Consider the following 23,772-nt stretch of genomic DNA (forward strand, 5'->3'; position numbering starts at 1 on the left):
CTATAACATGACGTGTAAGTACACACAGTTCTAAAGCCCGGATGTTTATGCAGTAACAGGTTAGATTGCAAAGTAATTTGGTTAGTAGGAAGTGTCGACCACCCGCTCTTCCATAATGTAGCAAGAGTAACATAAATTATAGGGGTCCTGATGGGCCGTACCCCTAATGTTTATGCAAACCCCGTAGCATAATCGCTGTGAAGGTAGATGTTACCTGATTCTCGCTTCAGTAAGTTTGCATTCTAACCTATTAATGCATCAACATCCGGGCTCTAGTTATCACACGAAGCAAAATAATCTGAATATAAAAACTAAACACGTAACATCATCTCTAAAACTACCGGACAAAAGAGTTCGTAAATTATCAATCAACTTCAACATAAAAAAATCTATATAGATTAACTTAAGTTATAATATTAACAGGTAATAGAAAACCGAGCAAGTAGCTACGCAGTTTGGGTCGGTCACGCACCTATCAGCTTGCATTCGGGAGATAGTGTGTTCGAACTCCACGCTCGGCAGTCCTGATGATGCTTTTCCCGAGGTTTCCCATTTTCACACCAGACATATTTTGGAGCTGCAACTTAATTAATGCCACGGTCTCTTCCTTCAAACTCCTAGCCCTTTCATGTCCCATTGTCACTATAAGACGTATCAGTGTGGGTGCGACGTAAAGCAAATTATAGGTATTACAAATTCTAAAAATAAACAATCAAGAAAGTACCCGGGCGGGCACTACAACTGTTTTTATTATACAAATAAGATCACCGGACAAAAAATCAGTCATCCCTGAAGAAATAATTACAAGCATCATTTAATGCCGTTTGGATTGATAACTGCCTGGTTTCAGTTAGGAACTGAGTGCACAAGGTTGTGCAAGTACGTCGCATCCACATAAAGTAACACGTTGAAGATTTGATCACACATCCGCCAAATTGCGGGATTGCTGATGTCGGCGTTTTACCCGCTGTTCCAGCATGTCCCACAGCTTGTCAATGGGGATCAAGTCAGGTGATTTTGCAGGCCAATCGAGATAATAGGGTGGGGGAGTGTTTGAAAACCATCAAATATGCGTCCAGCTCGATGAACTTTGCTGTTGTTATCTTAAATAGGTGTATCAATAGCATTCTCATCATGCAGATGTTGAGTGAAAGGCAATACCTGATAATCCAGAATGTTTAAATAAACATTTCGATTCATGTTAGTCCACTCAGTGAGCGGGCCCAATCCATGATACGGAAAACACCCCCAAAACATCACTGACGCACCTCCGGCTTGAACCTACCTTGCACACATCCAGGATGAATTGCTTCATTTGGCCTTAGGTGCACTTGACGACGTGTGTCATTGGAATAAAGGCAAAAATGTGATTCTTCAGACCACATTACGTTCCGCCAGTCAGCTACTGTCCAAATTCGATGTTTTCTAGCCTATTGAAGACGCGCAACTTTGTACCTGTGCGAGCAATGACCTCTTGCGAGGTGACCGACTCCAAATGTTCATTGCATGCACTTTCCGTCGCAATGTTCTCTCGCTAACCCGAACTTTCAGTGTTTCTTGGGGGGGGGGGGGCTAAATAAGAAAAAATTGAACATTTTGGAATTTTTCCTTGGGTTGCAGCCTAATAGCTATCAGATTGCCGAATTTCAAGTTTCTAGCTCACTTGGAAGTGGGCAAACATTAATGTCAGTCAGTCAGTCAGTCAGTTAGCCATGTGGCTTTATATATTGGACTCGCTTTCGCTCGTTGGGGGCTGCGCCCCCAAACCCCCCATTCCTGTACATTATAAGTGGTCACATGGAAAATTACAGTTGCGAACCGGTACTTCGTTACGAAAAACGGATTGCGCCACCAGACGGCCCATATATTCGCTTACATGTATGGTCCTCTAATATTTTCTCGTACCGTACATTCACGAGTTATAGAAATGATAGCGTTAAACGTTTCGACGTGGTGAAAATTACATACGATTCTCACAAGATAAGAAATTTCCGAACGTAACGGGGAGCTACAGTCTTGAAAGTTGGTAGGTTTATCGTGTTTGAAACGCTCTATATTTCCGTTATTTGATGTTTAGTCGTATCTGCATCGTTTTCGCCGCAGATTGGTTTAGAACCTTGGATTAGGAATACAGTGTTTCCGTTTTACTTTCGTTTTTCCAGATTTACAGGGTGCTAGAATCATGCATTTTGCTCACGTGTCACCCTCGAAAGTTCCAGTGAGCTTGCTAAATTTCATGAACCTATCGGTCTTATAAGTGTGTAACACAGTAAAATTAACTACGGAAAATGTAAAAATTGACGTTAGATCTGAAAAATGCAGCTCTATCTAAGGCATAAGGGATCATGATACGACTAAAATTCCCGGGTCAGAAGTTGTAGATCTCTTCATGATCGGATCCGAACGTCTTGTCCATTTGGTGGTAGAACTTACAGTTTAGCCACCAAAATCCTCGAAACGCTAGTTAGCACCATAATGAAAATTACTTCCAGATTTCGATATTTTCTGGAGATAGAATTTTACTTATTTAATGTTTTGCCGTATCTCCAAGGGATTCACCATAAATTGCTTAGGAACCTTAAATTAGCCTGAAATTTTATTGGTGTTTCCATATATTCCTTCCATTTTCGTATACATTCAAGGCAGCTAGAATAATGAATGTCGGTCTGCATATGCCCAATAACCGTGCCAAGGACCGTGCTGAATTTAGTGCATCTATCTGTCTCATGAGTGTGTGAATCAGTAAATTAATTTTTGAAAATTTAACAAAATTTTCCAAAACCGGGAAAATGAAGCTCAATCTGAGGTAGAAGGGGTCGAGATACGACAGAAAGTCATAGGACCAAAGTTGTATATCTACTCATTTTAGGACATAAAAGTGCAGTCCATTTATCGATAACTATTACGGTTTACCCACAAGAGATCTCGAAACAAAAGGATGCACCGTTTTTAAATTTGCCTTAATATTTCGAATTTTTAGTGGATTGAATATTAATTATATTAACTTATTGCTTTTCTACGCCGGATATGGTTTAGGAGCTAGAAATTTGCCAAATTTTAATTTTGTAAGGCGCTGCATCACGGTGTATCCATTTTGTTTGGGGGAGGGGGTTAATTTAAAAATTTATACTTTTAGGAATTTTTCCACAGGATACACGCTAATAGCTATCACATTGCCAAATTCAAAGTTCCTAGGCCATCTGGAAGGGTCTAACCCGAAATTTGATTCCGGTAATTTGATTGAGCCGTGGGAGGTCTAAATATGAAAAATTTGAACTTTCCGAAATTTTTCCTTGGGTTACAGCCTAATAGGCATCAGAAAGGGTCTACGAAATTTGAGTCCGATATCTTGATTGGGCGGAAGGGTGTAGCACGAAATTTGAGTCCGATATTTTAATCCGGTGTGGGGGGCTAAATGTGATAAATTTGAACATTTTGAAATATTTCCACGGGTTATAGAATAACAGCTATCAGATTGCCGAATTCCAAGCTTCAAGTTCATCTGGAACGGAAGGGTCTAACCCGAAATTTGAGCCCGACATTTTGATTCGAAGAGGGGCTAAATACAAAAAATTATAACTTTTTGGAATTTTGCCTTGGGTTACAGCCTAACAGCTATCATATTTCCGAATTTCAAGTTTCTAGCTCATCTGGAAGGGTCTAACACGAAATTTTAGTCTGATATTTTGATGGGGCGGAAGGGGGACTAAATATGAAAAATTTCAACGTTTTCGAATTTTTCCTTGGGTTGCAGCCTAATAGCTATCAGACTGCCGAATTCCAAGTTTCCAGGTCATCTGTAACTGAAGGGTCTAATCCGAAATTTGAGTCCGATATTTTGATTGGATTGAGGCTAAATACGAAAAATCTGAACGTTTTGGGTTTTCGCCTTGGGTTGCAGCCTAATAGCTATCAGATTTCCGAATTTCAAGTTCCTAGCTCATCTGGAAGGGTCTAACACGAAATTTTAGTCTGATATTTTGATGGGGCGGAAGGGGGGCTAAATATGAAAAATTTCAACGTTTTCGTATTTTTCCTTGGGTTGCAGCCTAATAGCTATCAGACTGCCGAATTCCAAGTTTCCAGGTCATCTGTAACTGACGGGTCTAATCCGAAATTTGAGTCCGATATTTTGATTGGATTGAGGCTAAATACGAAAAATCTGAACATTTTGGAATTTTGCCTTGGGTTGCAGCCTAATAGCTATCAGATTTCCGAATTTCAAGTTCCTAGCTCATCTGGAAGGGTCTCACACGAAATTTTAGTCCGATATATTGATGGGGCGGAAGGGGGGCTAAATATGAAAAATTTCAACGTTTTTGAATTTTTCCTTGAGTTGCAGCCTAATAGCTATCAGACTGCCGAACTTCAAGTTTCCAGGTCATCTGGAACGGAAGGGTCTAACCCGAAATTTGAGTCCGATATTTTGATTCGATGGGGGCTAAATACGTAAAATTTGTACATTTCGGAATTTTGCCTTGGGTTACAGCCTAATAGCTATCAGATTTCCGAATTTCAAGTTCCTACCTCATTTGGAAGGGTCTAACACGAAATTTTAGTCCGATATTTTGATGGGGCGGAAGGGGGGCTAAATACGAAAATTTTCAACGTTTTAGAGTTTTTCCTTGGGTTGCAGCCTAATAGCTATCAGACTGCCGAATTCCAAATTTCCACCTTATCTGGAATGGAAGGGTCTAACCCGAAATTTGAGTCCGACATTTTGATTCGAAGGGGGGCTAAATAAAAAAATTATAACTTTTTGGAATTTTGCCTTGGGTTACAGCCTAACAGCAAGTTTCTAGCTCATCTGGAAGGGTCTAACACGAAATTTTAGTCTGATATATTGATGGGGCGGAAGGGGGACTAAATATGAAAAATTTCAACGTTTTCGAATTTTTCCTTGGGTTGCAGCCTAATAGCTATCAGACTGCCGAATTCCAAGTTTCCAGGTCATCTGTAACGGACGGGTCTAATCCGAAATTTGAGTCCGATATTTTGATTGGATGGAGGCTAAATACGAAAAATTTGTACATTTTGGAATTGTGCCTTGGCTTACAGCCCAATAGCTATCAGATGTCCGAATTTCAAGTTCCTAGCTCATCTGGAAGGGTCTAACACGAAATTTCGGTCCGATACTTTGATTGGCCGTAAGGGGGGCTAATATGCAAAATTTCACCTTTTTTGAATTTTTCCATCGGATGCAGCATAATAGCTATCAGATTACCGAACTTCAAGTTCCTAGCTCATCTGGAACAGAAGGGCCTAACCCGAAATTTGAGTCCGATATTTTGATTCGGTGGGGGCTAAATATAAGAAAATTTGACTTTTTGGAATTTTGCCTTAGGTTACAGCATAATAGCTATCAGACTGCCGAATTTCAAGTTCCTAGCTCATCTGGAAGGGTCTAACACGAAATTTCAGTCCGATATTTTGATTGGCCGGAAGAGGGGGCTAAATATGAAAAATTTCACCTTTCTTGAATTTTTCCTTGGGTTGCAGCATAATAGCCATCAGATTACCGAACTTCAAGTTCCTAGCTCACCTGGAACAGAAGGGTCTAACCCGAAATTTGAGTCCGATACTTTGATTCGGTGGGGGGCTAAATATAAGAAAATTTGACTTTTTTGAATTTTGCCTTAGGTTACAGCATAATAGCTATCAGATTGCCGAATTTCAAGTTCCTAGCTCATATGGAAGGGTCTAACACGAAATTTCAGTCCGATATTTTGATTGACCGGAAGGGGGGCTAGATATGAAAAATTTCACCTTCTTTGAATTTTTCCTCGGGTTGCAGCCTAAAAGCTATCAGACTGCCGAATTTCAAGTTCCTAGCTCACCCGGAAGTGGGCAAACATTAATGTCAGTGAGTCAGTGAGTCAGTGAGTCAGTCAGTCAGTTAGCCTTGTGGCTTTATATATATAAGATAGGATAAGATAGAGCCAGGCAATGTGCACGCTAAATAGTGCAGGCTTTCGTTTGGAAATTTATTGCGAGCAAACGGTGCGTCGTATCGAGGTACGGATTGCGGCGTTAGGCGACCCTTTTAGTGGTCTACATTACTGTCGTAGGCGCTTTCTCCTATCCCGCATATTTATGCCATAGAAAGAGGTGAACGTTTCGATCCATGTCAAATTTCGCCCACTTGTCACAAATTGAAAAATAAATTTGCCAAATTGGCAGACAGCTACAGTCTTGAAACTTTGCAGGCAGATTAACGATGAAACGACCTATAATTTTGCTTATTTGAGGTTTTGCCGTATCTCAAAGGGTTTCGCCATAAATTACTTAAGAATCATAAATTAGGCCGAAATATCAGTAGTGTTTCCACATGTACCCTCCGTTTTCCCATACTTGCAAGGCAGCTAGAATGACGAAAGTCTGTCTACATATGGCCAATGACGTTGCCAAGGAGCGTCCTGAATTTCGTTCATCTATCCATCTTATGAGTGTGTGAATGAGTAACATCATTTATGGAAATTTAAAAAAAATTACCAAAACCGGGGAAATGAAGCTCAATCTAAGGTAGAAGGGGTCGAGATACGACAAAAAGTCATAGGACCAAAGTTGTAGATCTCTTAATTTTAGGGGACGAAAGTGCAATCCGTTCATTGATAGCAATTACCGTTCGGCCACAAAATACCTCGAAACGAAAGTCTGCACCGTCCTATATATTGAATCGGTGGGAGGGGGTTATTATTAAAAATTTTAGCTTTTCGGATTTTTTCCAGGGGTTACAGCCTAATAACTATCAGATTGCTGAATTTCAAGTTCCTAGTTCATCTGGAAGGATATACCCCGAAATTTTAGTCCGATAATTTGATTGGGTGGAGGGGGGCTAAATAGGAAAAGATTCACCTTTTTGCATTTTTCCTGGTGTTACAGCCGAATAGATATCAGATTACCGAATTTTATATTCCTAGCTCATCTGGAACTGAAGGGCCTGACCCGAAATTTGAGCCCGATATTTTGATTCCGTGGGGGGCTAAATACAAAAAAATTTAACTTTTCGGAATTTTTCCTTGGGTTACAGCCTCATATACATCAGGTTGCCGAATTTCAAGTTCCTAGCTCATCTGGAAGGGTCTAACACGAAATTTCTTTGATTGGGCGGAAGGGGGGCTAAATATAAAAAAATTGTACTTTTTGCCATTTTTCCTTGGGTTGCAGCCTAAAAGCTGTCAGACTGCCGAATTTCAAGTTCCTAGCTCACTTGGAAGTGGGCAAACATTAATGTCAGTCAGTCAGTTAGCCTTTGATTGGGCGGAGGGGGGGCTAAATATGACAAATTTCAACTTTTTGGAATTTATCCTTGGGTTGCAGCCTAATAGCTATTCGATTGCCGAATTTCAAGTTCCTAGCTCATCTGCAAGGGTGTAACACCGAAATTTGAGTGATCCGGCGAAAGGGGGGCTAAAAACAAAACATTTGAACTTTTTGGAATTTTCCCTTGGGACACATCCTAATAGCTATCAGATTGCCACATTTCAAGTTCCTAGCTCATCTGGAAGGCCCTAACACGAAATTTCACTCCGATATTTTGACTGGGCTGAAGGGGGGGTATATATGAAAAATTTCAACTTTTTGGAATTTTTTCCTCGGTTGCAGCCTAATAGCTATTTGATTGCCGAATTTCAAGTTCCTAGCTAATCTGCAAGGCTGTAACACCGAAATTTGAGTGATTCGGCGAAAGGGGGGCTAAAAACAAAAAATTTGAACTTTTTGGAATTTTCCCTTGGGACACACCCCAATAGCTATCAGATTGTCACATTTCAAGTTCCTAGCTCATCTGGAAGGGCCTAACACGAAATTTCACTCCGATACTTTGATTTGGTGGAAGGGGGGCTAAATATGAAAAATTTCAACTTTTTGGAATTTATCGTTGGGTTACAGCCTAATATCTATCTGGTTGCCGAATTTCAAGTTCCTAGCTCATCTGGAAGGGTCTTACACGAAATTTCTTTGATTGGGCGAAAGGGGGGCTAAATATGAAAAAATTGAACGTTTTGCAATTTTTCCTTGGGTTGCAGCCTAAAAGCTGTCAGACTGCCGAATTTCAAGTTCCTAGCTCATCTAGAAGGGTCTAACATGAAATTTTTTGATTGGGCGGAAGGGGGGCTAAATAAGAAAAATTTTCAACTTTTCGGAATTTTTCCTTGGGTTGCAGCCTAATAGCTATTTTATTGCCGAATTTCTAGTTCCTAGCTCATCTGCAAGGGTGTAACACAAACTTTCAGTGTTTCGGCGAAGGGGGGGGGGGCTAAATACCATAAAATTGAACTTTTTGGAATTTCCCCTTGGGACACACCCTAATAGCTATCAGATTGCCACATTTCAAGTTCCTAGCTCATCTGGAAGGGCCTAGCACGAAATTTCACTCCGATATTTTGATTGAACAGAAGGGGGGCTAAATTTGAAAATATTTAAACTTTTTGGAATTTTTCCTTGGGTTGCAGCCCAACAGCTATTTGATTGCCGAATTTCAAGTTCCTAGCTCATCTGCAAGGGTGTAACACAAAATTTCAGTGTTTCGGTGAAGGGGGGGCTACTTACAAAAAATTTGAACTTTTTGGAATTTCCCCATGGGACACACCCTAATAGCTATCAGATTGCCACATTTCAAGTTCCTAGCTCATCTGGCAGGGTCTAACATGAAATTTCAGTCCGATAATTTGATTGGGCGGAAGGGGGGCTAAATATGAAAAATTTCAACTTTTTTGAATTTTTCCTTGGGTTGCAGCCCAAGAGCTATTTGATAGCCGAATTTCAAGTTCCTTGCTCATCTGCAAGAGTGTAACACGAAATTTCAGTGTTTCGGCGAAGGGGGGCTAAGTACAAAAAATATGAACTTCTTGGAATTTCCCCATGGGACACACCCTAATAGCTGTCAGATTGCCGAATTTCAAGTTCCCAGCTTAATTGGAAGGGTCTAAAACGAAATTTCAGTCCGATAATTTGATTGGGCGGAAGGGGGGGTAAATATGAAAAATTTCAACTTTTTGGAATTTTTCCTTGGGTTGCAGCCAAAAAGCTATCAGACTGCCGAATTTCAAGTTCCTAGCTCATCTGGAAGGGCCTAACATGAAATTTCACTCCGATATTTTGATTGGGCGGAAGGGGGGCTAAATATGAAAAATTTTCAACTTTTCGGAATTTTTCCTTGGGTTGCAGGCTAATAGCTATTTGATTGCCGAATTTCTAGTTCCTAGCTCATCTGCAAGGGTGTAACACAAAATTTCAGTGTTTCGGCGAAGGGGGGGCTAAATACCAAAAAATTGAACTTTTTGGAATTTCCCCTTGGGACACACCCTAATAGCTATCAGATTGCCACATTTCAAGTTCCTAGCTCATCTGGAAGGGCCTAGCACGAAATTTCACTCCGATATTTTGATTGGAAAGAAGGGGGGCTAAATATGAAAATATTTAAACTTTTTGGAATTTTTCCTTGGGTTGCAGCCCAACAGCTATTTGATTGCCGAATTTCAAGTTCCTAGCTCATCTGCAAGGGTGTAACACAAAATTTCAGTGTTTCGGCGAAGGGGGGGGCTAATTACGAAAAAATTTGAACTTTTTGGAATTCCCCATGGGACACACCCTAATAGCTATCAGATTGCCACATTTCAAGTTCCTAGCTCATCTGGCAGGGTCTAACATGAAATTTCAGTCCGATAATTTGATTGGGCGGAAGGGGGGCTAAATATGAAAAATTTCAACTTTTTTGAATTTTTCCTTGGGTTGCAGCCTAAAAGCTATCAGACTGCCGAATTTCAAGTTCCTAGCTCACCTGGAAGTGGGCAAACATTAATGTCAGTGAGTCAGTCAGTCAGTCAGTCAGTTAGCCTTGCGGCTTTATATATATAAGATTGGGAGCGATTTTGATTTGCAAGCGTCTCTGGTCTCTCTCAGTTAGGATTTTGTTCCGAATAAAATTCTAACGTCGTGTTTCATGACCACTGTTTTGTTCACCATTGATTGTAGATACGATGGACAGTCCGCTGCGCAACACCAACAAATCCAGCAACTTCACGCACGATTACCCCTTAACTCTACCCATGTTGCCCTACACTGTCCGCATGAATAATGAATGTTTCACCGATCTCTACTGCGTTATACTGACGTAGAGGCAGTGCGCGTGTGGTTCAGCACAGGACTCGTTCGCCCCGCCATGTTTACAGGCGCACTCGGGCGACTAAATTCTTTGTCCGATCAGCTTATATGCACTCAGTATGTGTACAATAAAACTGCTGTAGTACAAATCTTTCTGGCACTATGCCTCTCTGTCCGGAGATCGTAAGAGTAATTAGCAGGACATGAAACATTACCACGGGGCGTCGCATCATATCAGTCTACAGACTGACGGTGCAAACAATACCATTTAACGCGTTCTGAGTGTGCAGTGTTCAATGCAGTGCATTTGACAGGTGATGAACTGTGGCTGGTGGTCCTATCGATCAGTTTCGTCCTCGTTTTGGCCCACATCACGGAGTTCCTCCGCTCCAGTAATATCGGCTTGTCCTAACTTCTGCTCCCTTGAGTACGGGTCTGGCGGAAGGGAATATTACACTTTAAGCTGGTAACTTCTCTCCTTAAACAGCGCCACTGGGAATTCACCTCGGAAAGTGTCTGAGCCTGGAAAATATAAAACTCGAATACTGCCTCTTAGATTTCAACTTCAGTACCTATTTTTTAAAGACGACTCTGACCTAGAGAGACGTACGTACTGTAAGTGTGTGACCTAAAGAAAACTGTTAGTGATTTTACTTACCTCTGCCGCACATCTCCATAGCACAGATTAGCTCTCTTTAGGTCGGCGGGTAAGGTGATAAATTATCTCGTTCCTCTCTTCAACGTATATGCTTTCACACATACAGTCCTGTCTTAGGTTTAAGTATAATCAGAATTTGTATCGAATAATAGGAGAGAATATTCTGTATATTAAGAGTTTACTAAAAACAGCTTTGGCAAATCCGTCCGTCCGTTCTACTGGACCAATTTGCTTCATTTTTGTTTTATTCTCTTTGGAATTACCTGACGGTGAATCATGAGACACTGATATATCTCTAAGTTCACCCAACTTTGAGTAATCATAAAATCAAGTCATTAAATGTGTACTCAAATAATTTAAGACGAAGGCTTACCCTAACACGCAATACACTATGTATTTATCAAGTTGTTAAGCGACTGACACATTCATTAATATTCTGATATATGTGATTTTCATCCTTAGTAATATCATCTCTTGCAGCCTGAAACATACTATTCCCTGATACATACTCTTTCAAGTTCTAAACTGTCCCAGCTTTCAATTATATTTAACAGATGGCAGAGCGCTCCTAATAATTTACACTCTGCTAAGAGAAAAAAGTCTACGTACAAACAGATCCCATCATGACATACGCCTTTGACATTATCTGGGAACACCTATCGAAGGATGACTTAGCTATACTAGAAATAATGATGGCCATGCATCTTAAAAGATTCTCTGCCTGGCTAAATGCTCCTTCGAGATTAACCGATGAGCTCACATGACGAACGTTCTATATAGAATAACTGCGACTAAAATACCAATAAGTTCTCCAACACAATCCCAAGCTTTAGGTCAAGAACTTCAGGATAAATAAGCGAATTTATGGATAGATTGTTACCAAACAGGCGTAATAATGGCGTCAAAATGGATGGATTCTGACTACGCACCGCGGTATATCATAACGCGCTTCTTATGTGCTCATAAAACCATTGAAAGGAGCAGACAAAGCAATATGACTGCGACAGGCATGTCAAAACGAGTTATCTGACTTATTTATAACGAATACTGCGGAGCAGCGCGGGTCCTCTAGTGAAAAAATACCTGAAAATATCTCCCCCATCACTACACACTCTTTCACTTGGATAGAACATTTACACTGTAGACGCCAGTTCACTAGAAAGTCTGACCTGTCAAGATGAATGCTGCGTAATCAGGTAAAACCTGCAAATTTTGAGAGTGGCACGCTATACGAGTGACTATGCTCTCAACCCTACGTAAGACACACACCACTCGCTACGTATAGTTTTATATTTTAACCTAGCACTGATAAGATACCTTGTCATAGTTAGATAGCGTTCTCAGTCAGCCTTCAACAAAACAGTACTTGTAAACCAGTTCTCCGTGTCGTTTAACAGTCATCCTATGTATTTAAGGCATGGGGATACTAACCATGATACCTCATCCATAAAATAATACAATTTTCGAAGTTTTTTAATTATCATAATAGCTGTATTGTTTTCGAACTGTGTGCGTCGTAAATTAGCACTCCCACCATGGCATTGTTTTCGAACTATCTGCTTGGTAAATTACCACTCCCACCCCCGTATTGTTTTCGAACAGTGTGCTTCGTAAATTACCACTCCTGCCCTTGTATTTTTTTCGAACAGTGTGCTTCGTAAATTATCACTCCCACCCTCGTATTGTTTTCGAACAGTGTGCTTCGTAAATTAGCACTCTCGCACTCACAAGTACACTTTCTGGAATCTGTCCCATTGCTAGCCGACAGTGCCGTCAGTATTGACGGACAAAGAGCGGCTCTAACGGGCCGTGAGCGCAGTTTCATTTATACGCGTCTCGTATCAGCACCACTGTAATGAGACATGTGCAATTACAGAGGGGACCCCACTGGTAATTAATTCTCATAGCAAAAATTCCTACGTCTCTCTCTTTTTTGCGTTTATATCTATGAAAAGTTTTGTACTCGGACTGCTAGAATGTTAATTCTCTGTATAAATTAATATGGGTGCAGTAATTCCCTCTAACATTTCGCATAGCTTACGTGACAATTCCTGACAATCCAGTAAACATTTCGACCATGTATCATATATTATTCCTCAGTTTGATTTAATTCCTGCATAGTATTTGTGTTCGGGATATTCTGGGAAACGGTGAAATAAATAGACGAATGAGCTAGTAAGCAAGGTAACTTAAAAACAATGACCAAACAACGTTTGGATTTTGCGGGCTTGTAGGCCGTGATCTAGGAGCATATAATGATCCCTACGTTTCACCGAAGACAGCGTATGGCGTCTTCAAGGGTTGCCAGTAACTTCGATGGCTACGGAACTCCCAGTACTATATAAGGTAGCATACAATTTTATGCTACTATTAAAATTATGATCTTAGCCTTCAGTAATACTTGTAAACCACACCACAGGGATGCACATTTCCTCTTGAGATGAGTGTTGAGGCGTCTTATGCAGTCTGATGTATTGTCAATCTGGTAAAAGTCTGGAAACCATGTAGGACACATACGCTGATGTACATTTTCGAGAGCACGCTGCATCATTTGTACAGCATGACAATAGAGGTTAGTCTTCTAGCTGTAGGTCTCTACGATCATACATAAAGAGTAATAGAACGGGTAGGATGTCGTGCTGCAACTAAGCTGAAACAATCGTGTTGCGTTTGCGCAAGAAAAGCAATCACTTTAAAAATTCTTATTGCTGGGGTTCATATTGAAAATATGCGTGAAAAAGTTAGCCACGCAAAAATGTATGACGCTGTGTTACCTAGCAACCGTGCAGGCGTGACGTGAAGTATTGATAGATGCCCTTGATTGAGAAACGTATTACCAAAGAGGGGCGTTAGAGTACAAAAGGTCGATGTGAACTTGCAGACTGTGATGGTCGTGACGGGGAGACATATAGTAGGCTTTAAAAAAATCAAAGATGCCCCATCTCATCATACTCCAGAGAACTCATTATTTTATTTATGGTAGTTTTATAGACCCTGAGTAAGTTTTCCCTTTTCAGTGCACTGAAATATAATATACTTGTCGACTCTAAATTCCATTCAAATGTCTCTCAAACGATTCGTTAGATGCAAATAAGTTAATCGTAATCAATTTGAGTTTCATTTATTGAAAGTCACATTTATCATCATTTGATAATTACTGTAATTTGATCCATTTTTCAATTTGTTTTACATAGCAATGACTCAGACCTTTACCGAACGAGTTTTCCGTGTGGTTAGGGTCTCGCAGCTGTGAGCTTCCATTCGGGAGAGAGCCCTTTCCTATTACATCGTCACCATGAGACCTACCTGTGTCGGTACGATGAGCAGCAACTTGTAAAGACTCTCGCAAATTTCTGATGGGGACGTTGGGGTAGGAAATGGCTAGGATTGGGGAGGAAGCGACCTTAAGGTACAGTCGAATCATTCCTCTGTTGCGAAGTGGGAAACAACGGAAATCCATCTTCAGGGCATCCAACAGTGGGGTTCAAATCCACCCTGTCCCGAGTTCAATTTAAACCAATTCAAACCAAGTATCGAACTCGCTGATCCAGCAATATTTCGCTGTAGAACTTCACCCCAGGTATTCAGCATAAAATGATCAATATCGCTCAGTCTGTTTCTCGATATAAATCTTTGACCCCGGCCGTGATTTTGCCTTTCAGACAGAGTTAAGTGCTGTACATGCTCACGATGTCGCCTGTTAACAAGTATCTATACTATTCTTGTACTGCAAGGTTTACCCTTTGAAATCTCATGCTGTGGTATACTTACTGCTACCGTCTAAAGGAAATATTCATGTGATGGTTACCGTAAAATGATATTCTTGGCTTACATATTGTCTTTTGTGCCTGCAGAAACCGCTATGTGAAATATTTCAGTTTAGAACTTTGACCGATAGGTTCCGTCATCTTAGGTTTAAAACTATGTGCGTAAATTCGAAGATTTCTGGCTCACATGATGTGTGTGCTGCGGGTCAGCATATCTCACATAGCGATTTTTGTAGGGGCAACGGCGGTATGTTCTCTCATAATCAAGGATAAGGAGACTACAATTGACCGACCTCGTTGTAAGTAAAAAAAAAAAAATGGTATTAAAAGCAATTACAACCTGGTGATGGTGGTGGTGGTGGTGGTGGTTGTGGTTGTTTTAACAGGAAATATAACCTAGAGTTTGATAGTCCGTTATATGTGGCTATCTACGGAAGCATAAAAAGAGCTCATATGTCAGGTAAATCATTATTTCAATTAATGTAATGAAACAGAAAATGTCATGGCATTTACTAACGTCTCGCAAAGGTCGTCACCGTTCGTATAATCATGATGCCAAGAGACGGTTAAATCAGAAGTTTTATTTTTCGAAATTATTATTATTTTACTTTATTTTTACTTGTTGTACGTCGCGAAATTCTTCTTCTTCTTCTTCTTCTTATTATTATTATTATTATTATTATTGAGCCTCCGTGGCTCAGGCGGCAGCGCGCTGCCTCTCACCGCAGGGTTCCGTGGTTCAAATCCCGTTCACTCCATGTGATATTTGTGCTGGACAAAGCGGAGGCGGGACAGGGTTTTCTCCGGGTACTCCGGATTTCCCTGTCATATTTCATTCCAGCAATACTTGTGATTTAAGGGGACCGGGCGGTGTGAAACAATAGAAAAATTTAACTTCCGATATTCTTTTAGATATCTCAGAAACTTAGAGGTATTTCCTTGAATGTTCTTTCGATATATTCAGAATACATTCCTCATTATTTGGATAGAATATGAAGTTTCTATATTTAATATTTTTTGTCAGAAAGTACATTATTAAATTCATATTTTTTAAAAATATTGTTAAAAATTCCCTTAACTGGTGTACCTTTTTCTAAGAAAATACTCAAACCAGACCCGAGAAACTTTACATGCATAATATGTAAACCTTTTTTGATCTGCTGAATTAAAATTGTACTCCTGTTTACAATAGTTGAAAAATTATTTGTGTTGTATCCTAGTTGGTGGTGATTGGTGGTGGTGATTATTGTTTTAAGAGGAAGTACAACTAGGCAACCATCCTCTGTATCCTAGTTGAAAACTGAAATATTCTCTAAAACTTCCAGTGCTCTTCAAGCTGTCCTCCATGAACTAATCAAGATATCTGATTAAATTTACTTCCACAAGCAGATCTGTATAGTGTCTAAGAGGCTACCAAGTTTAAAATACATTAATTTTATAGTTTCTGAGAAAAAGGTACACAAAATTTCAAAAAGTATGACTTAGGAAAATCAAAAAAGAACGTTTGACTGGTATCTGACATCTAATGATATTCAGTGTGCAGAGTTATTTTTAAACTTAATTTTATTGCCTCAATTATAACTTCAGCACGATAATTGATATACCAAATTTTTAGGAAAGATTGGAGATGTTTAGCTCAAAAACGAAAATTGATGTGTTTGAGCCTATCACAGTTCCAGGTTCCCTTAAGGAAAACTGCAAGCACATCAACAGAAGTCAAATATTCTTCGTTGTAAAATATCGGAATCTGGTCAGGCATTAAAACTTGCCGACAATTGCGTCGCAAAGCTCAAGATAAAACGGGGTGAAAGTCCTTGTCACTGCTGTGGAGCCTGGACAAGGTGCATACGAGTTATGACGAGCGTCCTGATGTTGAGCCATATACATCGTTCTAGGTGCCGATTTTCAGTTTTATGCTAATATACAGTATTTGTGTGTTGTGCCATTAGCTATTTTAAAGTTACGTTAACAGACAAATTCAGTAATGCTGATACAGAAAAGAGCTGAGATTGGGATGGTAACTAACATAACCGTAATTGAGTACATCGTTGGCATGATGTGAATATGAGAATCCAACTATAATCCCATTCAGTGCTGCCAGTGGAAAAATTCGAATTCACAGGTGCAGTATAGCAAATAGAAATATCTATTTCGTAAGTTGGTGAAGTTGGCAATATGGAGTATTCCATTGCACAGAATATCTTCGACTTTGTTTCTGACAGAATTCCAATTAGAATCTAGTGAAGTATTTGTCACTGGTCACCTTAAAACCACTTAGGGAGAGGGATCTACTTCAGTTTATGCTAAGTTTGGTACTATTGAGTATGTTCTGAGTTTATTTAAGAGGAAGAGAATTGAAATAGAATCATTCAAGCTCTTTTGGCCTTTTCAATCCTGAAATTAGCAGTGTTTCGCTCCATTACCTCGCCATCGTTTTGTTACTGGTGTCAATTTAGTGTAATTTATTTTTCTCTCTGTGTATAGTTCGCCAGTCGATGATCGTCTCTATGTACACATACACAGCCAATCTACTTACCTTAGTAGTACATATCATCATTCCTTTACTGCTCCGTTACTTGCATTCCGATATTTACCTTACTACTAAAGGCACCTATTTGTGGTGATCTCTTTTTGCCTAATTTCATCATTTGAAAAAGTTATTTCGGAATCCTTTTTTGTTTCGTCAACAATTTCCCTACATTTTTCACCACATTTCAGTAAAGAAACTCAAACCAAAAGGTAGTTAATAGCATATTTTCAACAAAACTTATTTTTACATATGTGCAAGAAACATGAGATTTATGCATATGCTGAAAACACATATTGCGTACATCAAAGCAAGAATGTTAGGAAAAAATATCCTCCCACTTTAAGAAGTCGCAGGTACGTACATAATTCAAACGTCAGTCTGAAAAAGACAGATAGAGCTGTTCTCTTGTCCGACATGATAATACATTGCGTAGAAAATGACCTCTCACATTAGCGACCGGGATCCATAAAGCTTTCACTGCAGCTTCCACAAAATGCCCATATATTTTGACTTCAAGGAAAGAAGAATGGCTGTCAATCAGTATCTTTACCTGCTCTGCATGAACGACCAACTCGTTCTCTAAATAGTGTGTATGGTTGAAAATATTCTGATGCTGAAGGTTCTTGAAGGATGGACATTTGCTTTAATAGATGGGGGACTTCATCATTTTCTAAATCACCTTTCATTATGCTTCCTGGATTAAAGAGTGGTCCCACGTAATATTTTCTTCATTTTCCTTTTCCACCGCTTTTCCCCCCACACTTGTGGCGTCGCGGGTGCAAACTTGTGTTGCACATGTGAATCCGGCCTAGTTTTACGGCCGAATGCCCTTCCTGTCGCCAACCCTCTATGGAGGGATTTAATCACTATTGCGTGTTTTCTGTCGTGATTTGTAGAGTAGTATGTTGTATGAATATGAAGAGGAAAGTGTTGGGACAAACACAAACCCCGTTTCCCCGAGCCAGAAGAATTACTCATACGCGATTAAAATCCCAGACCCGGCCGGGAATAGAAACGAAGGCCTCAACGCTGATCATTCAGCCAAGGGTTCGGACTATTATTTCCCGATTTTAGTAAAGGTTTCGCGTTTTGAGCCAAATTTGCAAAAATTTGCTATTTCGCGCCTTGCGCAAAAGAGGTGCCTCTACTTATTACTGATAAATCTTGCACTCCAATAAGTAAATAAACACGTAACTACACCTGTGAGTAATTTTTAATTCACATTTATGACCGTAATAAAACCCGGATTTAAATACAGTGACAGGTTAGATAATAATAATGTTATTGTTTTACGTCCAACTAACTACTCCTTTACGGTTTTCGGAGACGCCGAGGTGCCGGAATTTAGTCCCGCAGGAGTTCTTTTACGTTCCAGTAAATATACCGACACGAGGCTGACGTATTTGAGCACCTTCAAATACCACCGGACTGAGCCAGGACCGAAGCTGGCATGTTGGGGTCAGAAGGCCAGCGCCTCAACCGTCTGAGCCACTCAGCCCGGCGATAGGTTAGAATGGAAACTAATTACTTTATTAGGACGTGTCGTCTAGGCCGTTCTTCCATAATGTAGTGAGAGTAACATAAATTCTAGGGGTTCTGATAGGCTGAACCCCTAACGTTTATGCAACTCCGTAGCAACACCATTGTGTTTATTGGAGCATACTTATTATCTGTGTCAATAAGTTTGCATTGCCGCCTGAAATTCTACACTCTAGTCGTAAGTTCATGTTTATTTACGCATTTTGAACAATGTGAAAATGTTCTCCCTAGACTTTACGATATGAGATCAAATGGTTAAAAGTTAGTTTTTTTAAATGTCTTAAACCTTAATGTATTCTTAATAGTTTGTGTTGTGTTTGCCCTGCTGGAGAAATTTTCACATTATCAATTCATGGTCTTCTGAGAATTTAATTATGACAGAATGACAGTGCCTTAATGACATTATCGATTATGATCATAATAATAATTACAGACTCGTTAGATAATACTCAGGAACAAATGGAAGTACAGGAACACGCGGCCAAAATAGGATTGCAAAATATCATATGAAAAGCAAAGCTCATGACGAACAGCATTAATGCCCCTCAAAATATCACAGTTAACAATAACATATCTGGAACATACTGCTTTAAATACCTGGGAGATTGGATAACAAACAACATAATGGAAAGGATATTTCATATGACAAAAATGTATAGAATAAAAAAAATCTCTGTCCTAGAACTTGAAATTAAGACATTATCAAACAGTGGCTCGGCCAGAAAAATTATATGCATCAAAAACTCTTTAACTTACAAGAATTGGGGATCTCGAAAAATTAGAAAAAATGGAAAGAAAAATTTTGAGAAAAATAATGGGACCTATAAAAACAACAATGCCAAATTTAGACTGCAATTAAACAGAGAGCTATATTTAAAAGTTGAAAAACTGACAACTGTAATGAGGAAGAGAAGACTCCAGGTTTTTGGACACATTTATAGAATGAATAACAATAGAGTAACTAAACAAATCTTCAACTTATTGAACAGTTACAAATCCAAGCCAACGTGGTTCATTGAAATAGAAAAGGATGTGAAATACACAGGAATTAAAATAGATACGATAGAAAACAGAATACGTTTCAGAGGAGTAACACGAAATGCAGGATTTCAGGAGAGAATGAAATTAACAACTGGAAGAAAATGGACACAAGAAGAAAAGGAGAATCATTTGCAGAAAATGAAGGAAGTTTGAAAACGAAGTAAATTAAAAGCAAAGGAATGTAACCAAAGTTGATTTATCGTACCATCAAAAGGTTTATTCGAATAATAATAATAATAATAATAATAATAATAATAATAATAATAATAATAATAATAATAATAATAATAATAACACAGCGTAAGTGCATCCCGAATTGTATTGAAAGGCGATTCATTGGGAATCCCGTTTTTATAAACCCATCCTCATCTCTTACTGTAGGAAGATGGAGATTCAAGTGAACCAATTTACACGCTACAACTCCATTTATCACTACGAGCGATTTATTGCCTGTGCTCTGGAAATGTGCAGTTACAGGCATTGCTCGAACCTCTTCTTGTCTACAACGAGCCCACAAAACATGCGAACCAGTCCTTCTCTCCACCAGTATTCAATAAGTTTCTCTCTCTCTCTGTTATAATTAATGTTCTACGATGGTTCTTCGCTTCAGTTAATAATAATAATAATAATAATAATAATAATAATAATAATAATAATAATAATAATAATAATAATAATAATAATAATAATGGTAATAATTTAAGAAAGGGCACAAGTCAAATTGTAGAAGTTTTGAAAATTGCAGATAAACGTTGTACTCAACTTGGAGCACCTTTCCTCAGAGGAAAGAACATTTTTCTAACCAGTACCCTGCTGATATCTCAAGTAGAATTATGCGTGGTTTGGAATGACTTCTTTGCTTAGTAAGTAAGGGTGTACTCTGCCCGAAGGCAGGTCCGAACCTACGCAGAGGTGTGCCAGAGCCGAAGTTTACGTACGGTAGGGTGTTCAGTTATAGGACGTAAAGAAATATTGTGGAATCATCTTACGAGCTCATAAAAGCCATGGCAAGTTTACCATCATTCTGCATGAGACTACTTATATTTTGAACTTCAGTGCTAGGTGAGCCAAGTTTTATAAGAGGAGAGGACTGTCAGATGAATCTTGAGGAACGGGAGTGCCCAACAACTTTAAAATTCCTTTCGAGTCAGTATAATTCATGCAGTTTACTCTGCCAATGATCCAGGTACCGTACCGACAAAACATTTAGTCAGTGGCCTAATTGAAGACACCTCGCATTTGCAGCTAGACAGAAATGTCCATTTACCAGACGAACAAGGCTAAGAAGAACCAATTAAAATTAACGGGAATGAGATGAATGCCCTATGGTGTCCAGAAGTGTACATTTCAGATGACTGCAAAGACTTTTTTAACGAAATACTTGCGTGGTCATCTGTTCGTGTGCTAACGATGATTTTGATTGACTGTCCTCATTCAAATGTAGAACGACAACACGGTGTGTTGAACTTCTGAGAGTAACGATGTGTGTCGTGCTCAAAAATTGTTCCTCTCTCATACTACACATTCATTATATAAAGGACACCCATCCAATAGACTTATCTGCCAATTCGTATAAAGTCCTGGATATTTACTCCATATTTTATCAAGTTATCTAGTCACAATCATCAACTATAACGTTGAAAGCACATACCTTAAAAGTAAATAGCAAGACTGGTTTTAAATCAGTTTCTTGTTCCTTCTGAAAAATACATTTCTGGACATGTGCCCTATCTTAAATGACTGGTTGAATAATAATAATAATAATAATAATAATAATAATAATAATAATAATAATAATAATAATAATAATAATAATAATAATAATAATAATTGTTACGGAGTTATCCGTGGAATGCAGAGGTGAAAGAAGGTGCGGGCTGGAATGGGTCTAACTACAAGTCCGAAAGATGAATTCAAATTTCAATAAAGGTTATATTTTAAATAGACAACAAGATTTAACAAATTTTCACTAGGTGAAATAACAATGAAAAAACAGGTGCAATTATAACTTTACAAACGAAAGCACAAGTTAAGGGATCTTTACAAATTCTGGGTTTCGAGCCCCAAGTTTATAATTCCTGAGCCCTCAGCTCACAACCACAAATTACCAAAGGGCAGAAAACCCCTCATTACATGGAGCACTTGCTCCCAACTTTTAACCTCAAGCCTCCCAGAGGCACTTTTCAAACACAAGAAAGAGCTGACCCGCTCTCAATCTTTCAAGCCTATTAAAGGCAATACAATGCTTTACAATCACTTGCCATCGAGGCGCAACTTACAAGAATTAAACAGGGGTATCTCGCACCCAGCCTACAGGGCCTCAAAGGAAAAATCATAGGTTAATTAAATGGCCCAAAATACCAATATGAATGGAGGCGATGCTTGCGCTCCTACATGAAACCTTATAAAACCTAAGGGGCACTAGGCCGATGACACAGGGGCTATTTCCAAACTAGGGAGGTGAGTTGTATAAGAAAATTTTAATACATTAAGAGTAGAAAATCGGTTATGAAAACGTAGTCACCTTAACTCAAAATGAAGGGGAGCTCGAGAGGGTAAAGCACACTCTATCCCCGATTTACAGTTAAATAATAAGAACCTTTTACATACGCCGGCACTAAGTTACATTTTTCGAAAGGTAGGTTACGTTGAAAAGTTTCGGACCTTCCCCGAGGGCTAAACTGCTGAGCTAGCAAGAAATAAAGATGTTAAAAGGCCATTACCTTTTAGAAGAGCTGCTGGCGGATGAAAGAGGCACTTCCCGCCTCCTGCTATACTTCCATACACTAAGCTAGATGTTGTACGAGTGGCCGAGAGACAAGAAAATCAGCAGTTTTTATACTCTCGGGGAAGATTCGAGACCTTTCATAAATAATTAAGACACACCCACATGCGTTTATTGGCTAACTAAGATTTACACATCAAAAATTGGGGAAGAAGGACACAATTGGCTGAAAATTAATGACGGAAATATTTGATTGGCTAACTTCAAAACTGGCGGAAAGAAAAGATTTATATTGCCAACCCACAAATGAAAGAACGAAATTTAGTTATAGGAAAACTTATGAGTATAAAATATCTTCAAGAAAAGTTCCGTCACTTCGCACCAGGGTGCATGATCATAGTTTTTGGTAGAGACATCTGCGAGAGGATGTCCACAATTCTTGATAATTAGTAAACAAAAACAATTCGAAATTAACACAGTGACATCTTCTGATAAACGGTTGAATTAATTAATTTTTAAAGTTCAGAGTTTTAGCTGTAGAGGAGTACTTTAAGGCGGAAAATTCACATGTGCGGCGTATAGGTGTACCAACCGGTACAATAATAATAATAATAATAATAATAATAATAATAATAATAATAATAATAATAATAATAATAATAATAATAATTTTGAGATCAAATCAAGAGCTGTATGAAAAATGCGAGAACACTTCAACCTAATAAAAGAGGTGAGTGAATTTCTATGGACACCTGAGAAGAATGGGACCGGAACGTGTAGCAAGTAAGATCCTCATCTTCCAGGAAAGAATAAAGACCCAAGTACCATGGCTGAAAGAAGTTCATAAGGAACTTAAAAACTGTGGCATTGAGAAGGGAGATATTACAAACAGAATAGTGTTCAGAAGGAAAACTGTGGAGCTGACGGACGTGTTCGTAGAGAAACCCAGGAGAAAAAGAAGGGTGAGGAACGAGCAAAACCAAGCCTGAGGATGAAGGCGTATTGGTGTAAAAAGAAATAACGACAGGCAAGGAAGTTGTGTAATCGCAACCCGTAGGAGGTTGAAACGATTCTTAATAAATAAATAAATAAATAAATAAATATGGGTTGCCACATTCAATTCTACTGAGCAAATAAAAATTATTTATTTTATATAAACTTTATTGTGCACAAGTTGTGCAATATTAGGATAATTAATCAATACAGAGGTCTATGATTGATTTCACACGATTTTTACACGACAGTATGTGATATCGGTCACAGTGTTTATCACAGAGTTCACATATGCACATCGAGTCCGGGTTAACTAAATCTCGAACACTCCGTAGTCACTGTCGCCAAAATATGGAATACCCTACCTGCCAAAATTAAAGCTTTGAGTTCTAGTGTGGAATCAGTCTTCCATTCG

Source organism: Anabrus simplex, chromosome 10, assembly GCF_040414725.1.
Source record: "Anabrus simplex isolate iqAnaSimp1 chromosome 10, ASM4041472v1, whole genome shotgun sequence".
NCBI classification, from domain to species: domain Eukaryota; kingdom Metazoa; phylum Arthropoda; class Insecta; order Orthoptera; family Tettigoniidae; genus Anabrus; species Anabrus simplex.